This window comes from Epinephelus lanceolatus, chromosome 15, assembly GCF_041903045.1.
Source record: "Epinephelus lanceolatus isolate andai-2023 chromosome 15, ASM4190304v1, whole genome shotgun sequence".
NCBI classification, from domain to species: domain Eukaryota; kingdom Metazoa; phylum Chordata; class Actinopteri; order Perciformes; family Serranidae; genus Epinephelus; species Epinephelus lanceolatus.
The window spans coordinates 36,319,220-36,331,360 of NC_135748.1; the positions used below are offsets into that span (position 1 = coordinate 36,319,220).

At 40.2% G+C, this 12,141-nt stretch overlaps 1 protein-coding gene across 4 annotated transcripts in view; it reads right to left on the reverse strand.

The window, feature by feature from the left end:
* numb (NUMB endocytic adaptor protein) overlaps positions 1–8,862 on the reverse strand; it is a 64,055-nt gene extending 55,193 nt beyond the window's left edge. For 3 of the 4 annotated variants that reach the window (XM_033642572.2, XM_033642570.2, XM_033642568.2), the window contains exon 1: positions 8,702–8,861. The gene's annotated coding sequence lies outside the window, so the exon portion shown is untranslated. Of the gene's footprint in view, positions 1–8,701 lie in introns of all 4 variants that reach the window. The other variant, XM_033642571.2, reaches the window with a different exon arrangement.
* Between the last annotated feature and the right edge of the window lie 3,279 nt (positions 8,863–12,141).

A 12,141-nucleotide genomic window follows, 5' to 3' on the forward strand; every position in this document is an offset into this window, starting at 1 on the left:
CCAAATGGGGACACTCAAAGAACAGCGTTCAAAGCAGTAAAACATCATGCAACACCCACTGTTGTTTTTCATTCTTAAAATGAGTGCTGACAAAGCCAAATACTGCGACTAAGACACAGCCTACAGATACAAATACTGCATGCTTTGTATAAAACAGAGATATTAAATACACTGCAACGTCACCATTCTTCACTGACAGCAGAAGCAGGACTTCAAAAACACTACAGCAGTTTCTGTAGAGATAGGAACTCTTGCCAGTATACCCCATAAAGATTTCTCACAGGTTGTATTTATGTGATTCAGCAATAAAAAAATACCTTAGATAAAGAATGTAAAGTGCTTTAAAGTAATGTGAGTGTGTGTGTGTGTGTGTGGGTTGGGGGTGGGGGGTGGGGGTTAATACTGCAGCTGTGGATATGGCTTCTGTTGTCTAATAGTGTGAGTAGTTTTTCTTTTGAAGGACTGTCATTTGCAGTCCACGTTTGATGACAAGAGTGTGCTAAACAATGACGAGATCTATTTTTGGCAGTTGGTTGTCATACTAACAACACACTATAGAAACTGGGAATTAAAGGGATACTTTGCCAATTTTCAACCGGAAAATCCCTTCCCTCCATCTTGCCAGCGCCCAGCTCACTTGCCAGCGAAAATCCATGAGATGACGTAAGCGCGTCATTGAGTGGCTTTTCAACGGTTCTTGGGCTGTTGCTCAAACTACAGCTCATACGTCCTCATTTTTGTAAGCCCGCTGCAACCATGGACACAAAAGAGTATAGAAGCGGACTGACAGAGATGCCCTTCGATCAAACTGTAAAACTGAGCAAATATAAACCGAGATTCTGTTACTGCTTCTATCTCAAGTCAAATGTCTTCAGAAACATATTTTAGTGCACTGTGTAATACAAGAGTTTGTAAACAGGAGGTGGGGACCATACTGTTTCCTGTATTGTGATAACGGAGGCTGGACAAACCCACCACCGCAGACACTATAGCCCCTTTTCCACAAAGATTTCCAGGAACTTTTATTACAGGAATTTATTTACCTGGGTAAAAGAATTCCTGGTAATCTGTGTGGTTTGCATTTCCACCACACCTCAAAGTTCCAGAAAATGTATTCAAATTAAAGTGATGACGTAGATGATTCAGCATGTGCCCTGTATTCGGCTCCGCCAGCTTGTTTACTGGTGACATAGTGCTGGTGTAGAGAGTTGGTGCTGTTTGTCTCAGCCAGCAGCAAGTTTAAAAGTATTTTAAGATAAGTGTCAAACTAAGTTAGTCTACATACAGACATCTGTCATTTGAGCTTATTAGTAACAATTCACTATCAGCTGAACTAGCGTGCTGTCCTTGTGTAAGACATAACGTTAGTGTCGGTGGATGAGAGACTGTGGGCGAAGCATACTGAATATCACTGTCTACATGTTTACGTGTTCATGCTTGCAGAACACATGTATTGATAAAGTATTGGCTTCTTACTCGCTAAGGGTTAATGTCACTTACAGTAACGAGTATAGCTGCCGTCAACTCGCCATCATTTTTGAGTTATCTTCACTTTGTTTCCACCGGGGCCGCTCAGCTGTTCACCGGTTACTGTGTCGCATCGGTGTATGTGAGGATGTGTGTGTGGAGGAGTTCAGCGCCGGTACAGAGCGCAGAGGAGAACCGATACTGTAAGCCCCGGGGTAATTTAATACCGGGTTTCGGTACCCATCCTTTATCAATAAGGATAATACGTAATCTGAAAAGTCCTACCCCCCTACTAGGTACTTTTTTCAGGGAAAGTTTGGGGTTGAGGGAAAGTTTTTTACCCGGGTAATTTCAGTGGAAACGCGCCGAGGTTTTTCAAAATCCTGGGTAACTGATAAAAGTTCCTGCGGTGGAAAAGGGGCTAAAGAGTATAGAAGCGAATTGGGAGGGAATCTCGGACAAAACTCAGATCAAATGGTAAAACTAAGCAGTGCTGATCCAATATGAACCAGGATGCTGTTACTGCGTTGCCTATTTCTTGCCTCAAATGTTTGCAGTAACATATTTTAGCTCACTGTTTAACTGTAATACAAGATCATTTGTTCCCAGCCTACTGCCTTATTGTTTTCAGATGGGCAACTCGCATTACGCCATCCATCAGCGGATGTGTTTATTGGTCTGGTGCAGCACAGTGCATTCTAGTAGTCGCAGGTTTTCTGCCACATGTGGAAAAACAAATGCCACAGCCTGTTTTTTTGTATTCTCTGGTCATGTTGCACCAATTTCAGAAGTCTTTGCATCCTTCTACTGCATGAACAGCCCAGTTTTATTAATATGTTTTAGCAGGTAAATACTTCTTTAAGAGCAGTCAGAACTATGCAACTAATATAAACATGTCTGGTTTTCAACTTTGCAACGTTTAACATAGAAAACATGTTCTTTAGTCTACATCTTGTGTACGTCTGGGTTTGTGTACAATCAGTTTTTGAAACAGACATCCCATTAAAGTTTAAATTTGAAATCTTTAATCTGACTTTCTCCTTGACTGCTGTAACACTGGAATTTCTCAATTATGGGATCAATAAAGGTGTATCTTATCTTATCTTATTATGGGAAAAGGTCATGACCAACAACGAGAATCTCCCTCAGCGGTAGAGGATGACACTGCTTACCAACAAACACATCAAACACACAAGTTCAATCCAACTCTGCGGTGCCACAGAACCTATTTTAGGCTACTTATGTTGAAATGGGGTCAGTTGCACATTTGAGATCCCGATTCTAAAACCTCCCCTCTGGTTGAATCTTCTCAGAGTGTCTCTGCTGGATCCGGTCCCAATCAGCTCAGAACATGGAGCTCTAACAAGTGCAGACAGTGTGCCTCCGTTCTAATGATACAAAGGTACTAATTCCCACATGGAACTGGATGCTAATGATGCTCACATGAACACTTGTCTTCTGAAGGGAATAACTATAATTTTACATCTATTGTCTCTGCACTTAGCCATCAAGGAAAGGAAGGAAAGCAAGGAAAAACCTCCAGACTGCAAACAGCTATTTTTCTGAGCAGTGTTTTGGTGACTTATTATCTCAAAAGGTTAGAGTTTTTGGCAGAGTAGAGTGTCAAAACAAATCCCACTCTGGTTCCTGTAACTTGTCTGCATTCTTTGTCTTAATCTCTGACATTGACGCCATCAAAAACACACTAATCTGGACCACATTCTCACTCCTAATGAACGAAAACACTCTCAGCTTGGATGAGAACTGGATTTTCAGGCATCTCGGTGCACCTGAGTTTACGTGTCCTTATTCTCACCTCCCCACACTAAGCAAAATGAGTAAGCAAACATCTGAGCGTTTTACTAGATGACTCCAAATATGCTTAATGTGCCCACACCTCTGTTGAGCTGTGATGTTGACAAAAACACAAGTTATGGATGACAACATCAGCCAGCACATTCAATGGCCCGCATCAACACTGCAGCCAAAAGCAGTGGTGGAATGTAAGTAAGCACATTTACTCATACTTTTTTACAAATTTGACATACTTGTATTTAGCTTGAGTATTTCTAGTTTATCTGTTTTTATACTTCCACTCCAGTACATCTCAGAGGCAAATAGTGTATATGTCACTCCACTACTTGTATTTAACAGCTTCAGTCACTTCAGATTACCATTTCGTACACTTTCTGTCTAGTGGAAACCATATATGTCCAAATTTGGTGATTTTAAATTAGATTTTTTTTCTGATAAACTGAAGGATGAAGTGTTCCGTCAGAGGTTGAGAAAATTTCCCCCCTTCTTGAGCTAAATAAACTCTTTTAAACCCCTCTTGGATCAGCTGGAAAACGCACTGTCTCAAAGCAGATAACAGGGCTGTTTTTCTGACACCGTAAAAAGTGACTTTTAAGAGATGCATGGTTCTCACAGGCCAGCCATGCTACAAACATATGATGATGTCATAGAATATAATGCATTGCTATAGATTAGAGTACCCAACAGTACATAAAGGAGGTAAAATTAGCAAAATCTGCAGCAGTAAAATGCAATAAGTATGATTCTCCCCTACAATATGGCATGAATTTGCCATTTTTTAAGACAAGGAAAACTCTGCAGCTTTACCAGATATATCACTTGAACCTCACCGTCATGTTGCACAATATAACCACTTCATGTACTAATAATAGTTACTAAACGTAAAGGGACAATTCACCCTAAAATCCCGTAGCTATCATGACGTCACTAATTGGTTTCTGGACTCCTGTACTGAAGCATCAAGTCTGACATTACAGCCGTTGCCATCTTAGTTTTTTGGAGCCAGAAGTAGCCATATTTGGGCGAGAGGCTGGCGCTGCAGAGGAGCAAGGGGTGGTTTTAACTGCGAAGCCGAGGACAGCATGTCAATCAAAGCACCCCGCCCTTAATTACGTGTAACTTTAAGCCTTAATAAATGTAAACGGGTGAGTTATATGAAAATGTGTCCCCTGTACAGTTGTCATGAGTGTTGAAATTAGCTACCAGGCTGTAAACTAGGGCTGCCACGATTAGTCGACTAATCAATGACTAATCGACTATTAAAAAAATTGGTGACTATTTTAGTAGTCGACTAATCAGTTTGAGTCATTTTTCATAGAAAAGTACAATAAAAGTACCCCAAAATACTCTTACTGCATTTTCTTACGTTCAGATATTGGCAGCTTTACACACTCTCCCATGACAGTGAACTAAAACCCTTTGGCGAGAGTATGAAACAAGACATTAGATGACGTAATTTTGGGGTTTGGGCAAGACAGACTGACATTTTTCAACATTTTAACACATTTTTCGATAAAATGATTAGTGGACTAATCGAAGAAATAATCAACAGATTAGTCGTCAATGAAAATAATCGTTAGTGGCAGCCCTACTGTAAACATGTTTATTTTAGCTGTAAAGTTGTGCATTTTAACATAAGGTTCCATGGGGACTGACTGGCTTGATGGCATTTGCTTGTGATGCTCAAAGTGCCAAAATCACATTTGAAAAACTCAACAGCAATGCATCTTCCCAGATATCATGACCCTGTCATTCAAGCTAATCCACAGACCTTGTTGTGACCAGTTTCACGTAGGAACCATTTTCTACCAACCGAACTACACCCACCAACTGTATCAACACACAGAAGGAATCGTGCATCTACTCATGAGCGAGAGGCTTGTGCTCCTAACAGCGCGAGATGTTAACATTAATGGTGCCCTCCTCGGCTGAGCTGTAACATTAGCTAGCTCGGTGGTGAGCTAGCAGTAGATGCATGCTTCCTTCTACAGGTAAGAGGAAATACTTATGTTTAATTTTGGGGTGAACTGCCCCTTTAATGCAGCTAAATTTTAATCCAAAAACATCATATATACTGGTAATAGTAAAACAGGGACAGGTACCATTTTACTACTGATAATACTTGCATACTTTCACTTAAGGAAGGTTTTGAATGCAAGCCTTTTACTTTTAGTGGTGGTGTATTTTTTACAGTGTGGTATTGCTACTCTTGCTTAAGAAAGGATCCTAATACTTCTTCCACCCCTGGCCAAACGTTAAGGATTAACATGACAAATAGATAGGATAGGTGAGGAGTCAAGAGATGGACACAGACAAACTGTCCTGATCCAGACTGTTTGATGTTGTAAAAGAGGAACAGAGACACAGCAGCATATCTCCCATCCTTGTCATCTCATATCTATTCAATTACCGCTGGACTGAAAGCTAAGCTGACATCGATGCTCACTCTGCTTTCACCGTAAGTGCCAAGACTATCTCGCTGCTATCAGGGGGACAAAAGTGAAGCCCTTTGGTTGCGTCGTCATCACGCAGCAACTTTATCTACCCATGTTGCATCACTGCTCAGCATTCACATGTACAGCTCACTGCCAACAAAGGGCCTCTCCTCTGGGAACAGAATGAACTGCGGAGAGTAACGCCGGTTTCTCCCACAGAGTGAATCACAAAGCTTCGGATAGAGACTCTTGCTCTTGCATTCTCCTCCTCTCTCAAACAGCTGACAGACTTGCACAGTGGGCTTTGGTGGCAGATAGCCAATCTCGCCTCCCTCGTTCTGTGAGATGAGCTAAGCCATGAGTTACTTACAGAATTTGGGGGAGAGAAAAAAAAAATCACTTTTATCTCTTCTTATGGGAGAGACATCAAATTCCCATCCAGCAGACACACACAGGGTTGGAAATTAGCACCAGCCACCAGCCAAATGCTGGTAAAATACACACGTTGTGCTAGCTTTGCTTTAGCCAAAAAACAATAGCAATCTACTGAGTGGCTGATAGATTTTGGAATCCACCAGCTACGGTGACAGCCCTGCATATATCCAAATGGTTAAAAACCCCTTGGATCATCTCACAAAAAATACTGTGCAACTTTAGAGCCGAAGTAACTACTTATTCAATTGAGTTTCAATGATTTTATAAGCAAAAATGCCAACATTTGCTGGGCTGAGGCTCTAAAATGTGTGGATTTTGTGCTTTTCTTTTACACATATGGTAGAAAATTGAATACATTTGGGTTTTTGAGTGTTGGTAAGATAAAACAAGCAATATGAGCACGTAATCTTAGGGTCTGGGACAATATCTTGAGCATTTTCTGACATGTACAAGCCCAGACAATTCAGGAACAAATCAGCAGATTACGCTATAACATATTTAGTCCACCAGCTACAGTGGCAGGTGGACAAAAAAATAATCTCCAACCCTGGGTATATTCAGATGATCAGAAACCCTTTGGACCACCTTACTATAGATACCGTGCAACTTTAGAGCTGAAGTAACTACTTATTTAATTAATTAGTGGATCAACAAAAATAAATCTGCAACTAGTTTAATAACCATGTTAATGTTTCAGTGATTTACAAGCAGAAATGCCAAACATTTGCTGAGCTGAGGCACTGAGATGTGTGGATTTCGTGCTTTTCTTTTACACATATGCTAGAAAATTAAATATATTTGGGTTTTAGAGTGTTGGTAAGATATATGAGCAATATGCAATATGAGCACGTAATCTCAGAGTCTGGCACAATATCTTGAGCATTTTCTGCTATTTTCTTACATGCACAAGCCGAACATATTTGTCTATAATTAAAATAATCCACTTTCTGACATGTAGGCCTACAAGCCAAAACAATTTGGGAACAAATCAGCAGATTATGCTATAAGATTTTTTGTCCACCTAAACATTAATCACCAACTCTGCGTATATTCAGATGTTTAGAAACCCTTTGGACCACCTTACTATAGATACTGTGCAACTTAAGAGCTGAAGTAAATACTGATTTACTTGATAAGGGGATCAACAAAAATAAATCTGCAACTATTGTAATAACTGAGTCATCGTTTCAGTGATTTTAAAAGCAAAACTGCAAAACATTTGCAGGGCTGAGGCTCTGAGATGGGTGGATTTCATGATTTTCTTTTACACATATGTTAGAAAATTGAATATATTTTGGTTTTTGAGTGTTGGTAGGACAAAACCAGCAGCACAAGCATGTAATCTTAGGGTCTGGGACAATATCTTGAGCATTTTCTGCTATTTTTTCACATGCACAAGCCAAACATAGTTGTCTACAATAAACATAATCATTAGTTGCAGTGTATATAACATACAAGTAGAATCAGAAGATTAAACTGCCTGTTTCTAGCTTCACAATAGAAATAAAACAGTGAAATACACCAATGTTTTCCACGCCTTATGCTGCTGAATAATCCAGCATGTGCTATTCAAGTCACAAACCTCATCACCACCCCATTAACAAAACAGTAATGACTCAACAATTATGGCTAATGAGGGCATCCAAATGTGGTTACTGCCCAATAAGCGGGATGCTTCAGTCCAATAGGCGTGTTGCTATGGATAAAACACCATCCAGCATGGGGGCTATCTCTGTAAAAGTCTGCATGTGTTAGATGATCTAACCACTGATGTGTATCTGATCATAGGGTGGCAGGTAAGAATGGAAATCTCCTGCTCTGTGGCAGTGGAGAAGCAAACTCCCATTCAAGCTATGATATCATTACCATATAAGAGAATCTAGGGCACATTATCACACTTCACAAAAATTCAGAGTGTGTTAAGAGTGTGAGTCACAGTTTATATCTTCAGGGCAATCAACCTGTCTGATGGCTGAGTGCTGAACGTCTGAGCAGTTGGTTTTTTTTACCTTATGTCTCGATTGTAACTGCGTTGTGTCACATTTTTACAAACTTGCCAAGTCATTAAACTTAACTGCAAATGAATACACCCTGTTAATGCCAGCCTGTATTAGCAACAGTGATATAACACAAGTGTGACAATCTGAAAAAGATATCACGAATTATGAGGTAGCTTTGCCATAATTTTACACCGAGTTGGTTTCGTTATTTTGCTGAGTAACGTTCACCTCAAAGTTAACCAGGTAAGTTGAGGTAAGTTAACGTTAGCTAGCTATAACACCTCTTAGCTCGCTCGGTAGCGCTGAAGCAGACCCTTTTTAACACAAATAAAATATGTTAAACACCCTCACAGCTTATATTTTGCTTTTCTGTCTCAAAGTCAGGTTAGCAAGCAAGCTAAAAGCCGTGTAATTGTGTCTACGGGGAGCTAGGAGCCGCGGAGCTAACGTAGCTGCGTGTGCCGCATCCGAAAATCCCAAGCTAGTGCAGCTTAGCTCCGCGGGCTAACAAGCGTCACCGGGCGGGCTAATTACAACACGCCGACCTACCTGTGATCACCGCTGCGACCCAGAAGATGCCCCGTTAAAGCCGTCGCCCCGTGTACCACGAACCGTGCAGTGCCGAAATAATTCAAATTCCACAGAAAGTGTCGGGAGAGACGCTCGCAGTCCAATCGCTTCAGCCACCGCCGCTGAATGGCTGCTACTCGGAGACTCAACCAAACTTCCTCCTTAGCAACGGACCGCCCCCGCGCGACCTCATTGGCCGGCGCGTGCAGAGTGGAGGTGATCGATAGACGGCAGCGCAGCCTGTGTCACACCGGACTGTTACTGCATGTTTAAACCAGGAGACTTATCACTGTGAGGGAAACATCAGATGCTACAAATACTTTCAATAGCTTAAATAGCTGAGCTGTGACCTGCTGATAGAGTCCAGCTTGAAAACCTTTATGGTTGTCCTATTTTGGAATTAGGACAAATGCCACTGTGTTCCTTTGATAAAGAGATGTCAGGATGGAAGTTGACCTCTCTGTCCCACCTCCATGCACACTTTAAAGCACATATATATAATCCCATGCAATATGTATCTGAGTCTCCAGCAGTAGCAGGAGAAGCACAGGTGTAGATTTCAGGGGGGACACGACCCCCTCTTACTATTTAGAGAATTTGTCCCAGCCCCGATAAAACTATGAAAGCAGCAGAGAACTTTTATTCTGACAAACTTAAAGACATTTTCATCATAAATTGACGCAGACAAAGATACACTAAAACAGAGGACCCACAAACCTTTGTCTTTCAGGTTCCAAACATTTGTCTCTTTTACTATTTATATAACTTATTGGTCCTATCTGCCTTTTTCACACTATCTTGTAACTTTATACTGTGTGTTTATGTAACTGGTGGACTCTAGTGTTGTCTCAGTTGTGTTGATATGAAGAGGCCCAGAATGTGGTTATCTTTGGAGGCGATCTTTGTTTACTCCTGACAACAGACAACAAAAGCTAAAAACACAATCCTCCATCAAATTCGAGCATATAAACTCGAGCCCCTGTCCCATAGAGTAGAGACACCTCTTTATAGGTGGGGTACCTCCAAAGGTGAGCACAGGGGGACAGAAACTGAGTATCAAGGCCTGAGTGTGTCAGGTAATAACGAATGAAACAAATTTTGTGTAATTATAATACTTAATATTACAAATGTACATTTGACTTTGTTACACATTTTACTACTGTATAATTGACCCTGTTACATGTATACCTTTGTAATGATGTATTGTGTCTTTGTTTGAGAGAAGCTGAAGACAAATTTCCACTGAGGTTGACAATGAAGTTTGTCTATCTATCTATCAATCTATCTATCGATCTATCTATCTACAGAGGTGAAAGAAATACTCACATTTTTTACTTTATATACTGCAGGGACAGCGTTAGGCTTTACCTAAAATAATACATGATAATTTATTAGTTGATTTATATTGTGTATTAATAATATTAACCTACAAATTAATGTGTGTCTACAGTCAAATAAATATAGTGGAGTCAAAAGTAGAATATTTCCCTCTGCAATGTGGTGCAGCAGAAGTAAATTGGAAATATAAGATCCTTAAGTATAGTACAAGTACCTCAAAACTGTACTTAAGTACAGTACATGAGTAAATGTACTTAGTTACATTTCACCACTGGATCTTAATACATAGGTATTGAAACAAATAATTGTTTACCAGTCAAAGTCTGGCATTTAAAAGTATAATAATAGAAAGTCCAACAGCTAAATGTACGTGAAGTATCGAAAGTAAAAGTATTCCATGCCCCCCATGAGTGTTGACGTTATTTATATCATTTAAAAATATATCATTATTACTGCTGCATCAATGTGCTCTGAAAACAACATGGTACTTTTGTATTTGGTTGAGATGGAGCTAGATTTAACGTTAGTTGTAATCTAAAACAATAAAAATGCATCAACATTTATGTTTAAGTTGACATTAAGTTGATCTTTGTGTGTAAAAATCAAAATGCACAGAGTAACTTGTGACTAACACTGTGAAATTAAGCGTAAAAAATAGGATTTCTCCTCTCTGAAATCCCTCTAGAGTTTTAGAAGTATAACGTAGCATAACTACTCATCGTAATGCCCAGCTTAAGTAAGAGGAGTGTGTGAGTTAATATACTTCTTTACATGTTGCCTCTGCTGTGAAGCACCTGACCCATTCTTCATTATATTCTCTATCTGTCTGATATGCAAATACACCCGGTCAGAGAGGGAACTCTGTGGGACACCACAGTCTCACTTATATCCTTCCTGTTTTACATGAGGTCATTAAAGTCGTCTTCTTCTTGTCTCTTGGTTAGTTTTGATCTGTGGCCATGTTCCACTGACCAACACTCGCGGTGCTGTGTTTAAAAACGGATTTTTAAAAAAAATATTTATTGTCATTTACCCTTTTGTTCTCCCCCACCCCCCTCTCCTCCCCTGATGATGAAACCTCGGCCCCCTTTAAAGGCCACAAGTTTATCAGCATTAACCTGCATTCCTCACATAGCTGTGGAGCTTACTGGGCTGCAGCGGGGAAGGTTACAAAACCAGAGTAAGAGAGAAAAAACTAACAAAGTTGTCAAGCCGGTTATGCTGACAAATGTCATGCCAATGTATTTCATTGCAGCCACACACACACACACACACACACACACACACACAGACACACACACACACACACACACACACACACACACACACACAGTCTCTATCTTCCTTTTACAACCACTCTCCTTTTATTCTTAACTATCTTAAGTCCAATCTTCTTTATGACTCGTCTTTTACACCAGGTCTTCATCCATCACCTGTCAAGGTCAGAGTCTCTAAATGTTGCTGAGGAGCCTCTCATGTATCTGTGAGGACATTCTGCCCCCCTGTGGTCAATATGTGTAAACTCAGCTACACAGCTGGTGCACACACACACACCTGTTTTCACTCACTGTGCTTAATTACACCTCACTTATTTCCCTGCATTGATTTTGTCACTTCATCATATGTTACCCATTTAAAATCTGTTCTCATGACATGATTGAACTCGTCAGTGTTAGAAGACGTACTGAGTTCTGTCACTTTCGTAATAGTACTAATAAAACAGTGTAGAAACACTTCGCCACATGTTAAAGTCCTGCACTCAAAATTTTACCTGAGTAGAAGAACAAAAGTGTTGGTAGGATGCTAACATAGTATGCTGAGACTTCATTGAGCAGGGGTGTCAAACTCATTTAAGTTCATGGGCCACACACAGCCCAGTTTAATCTCAACTGGGCCACACACCAGTAAAACCATTTTATATTAATCTATAACCAACAATCTCTCCCCTCTTCTAGTGTAAATAAGTGCATTCTGTAAATGGTTGCTCATTTATGAAACAGACGATGAACAGCCTGAGATGTCTAAAAGAAAATTAAGTGCAGTTATGCTTATGCAGTTTGTATAACAGCAATGTCAAATGT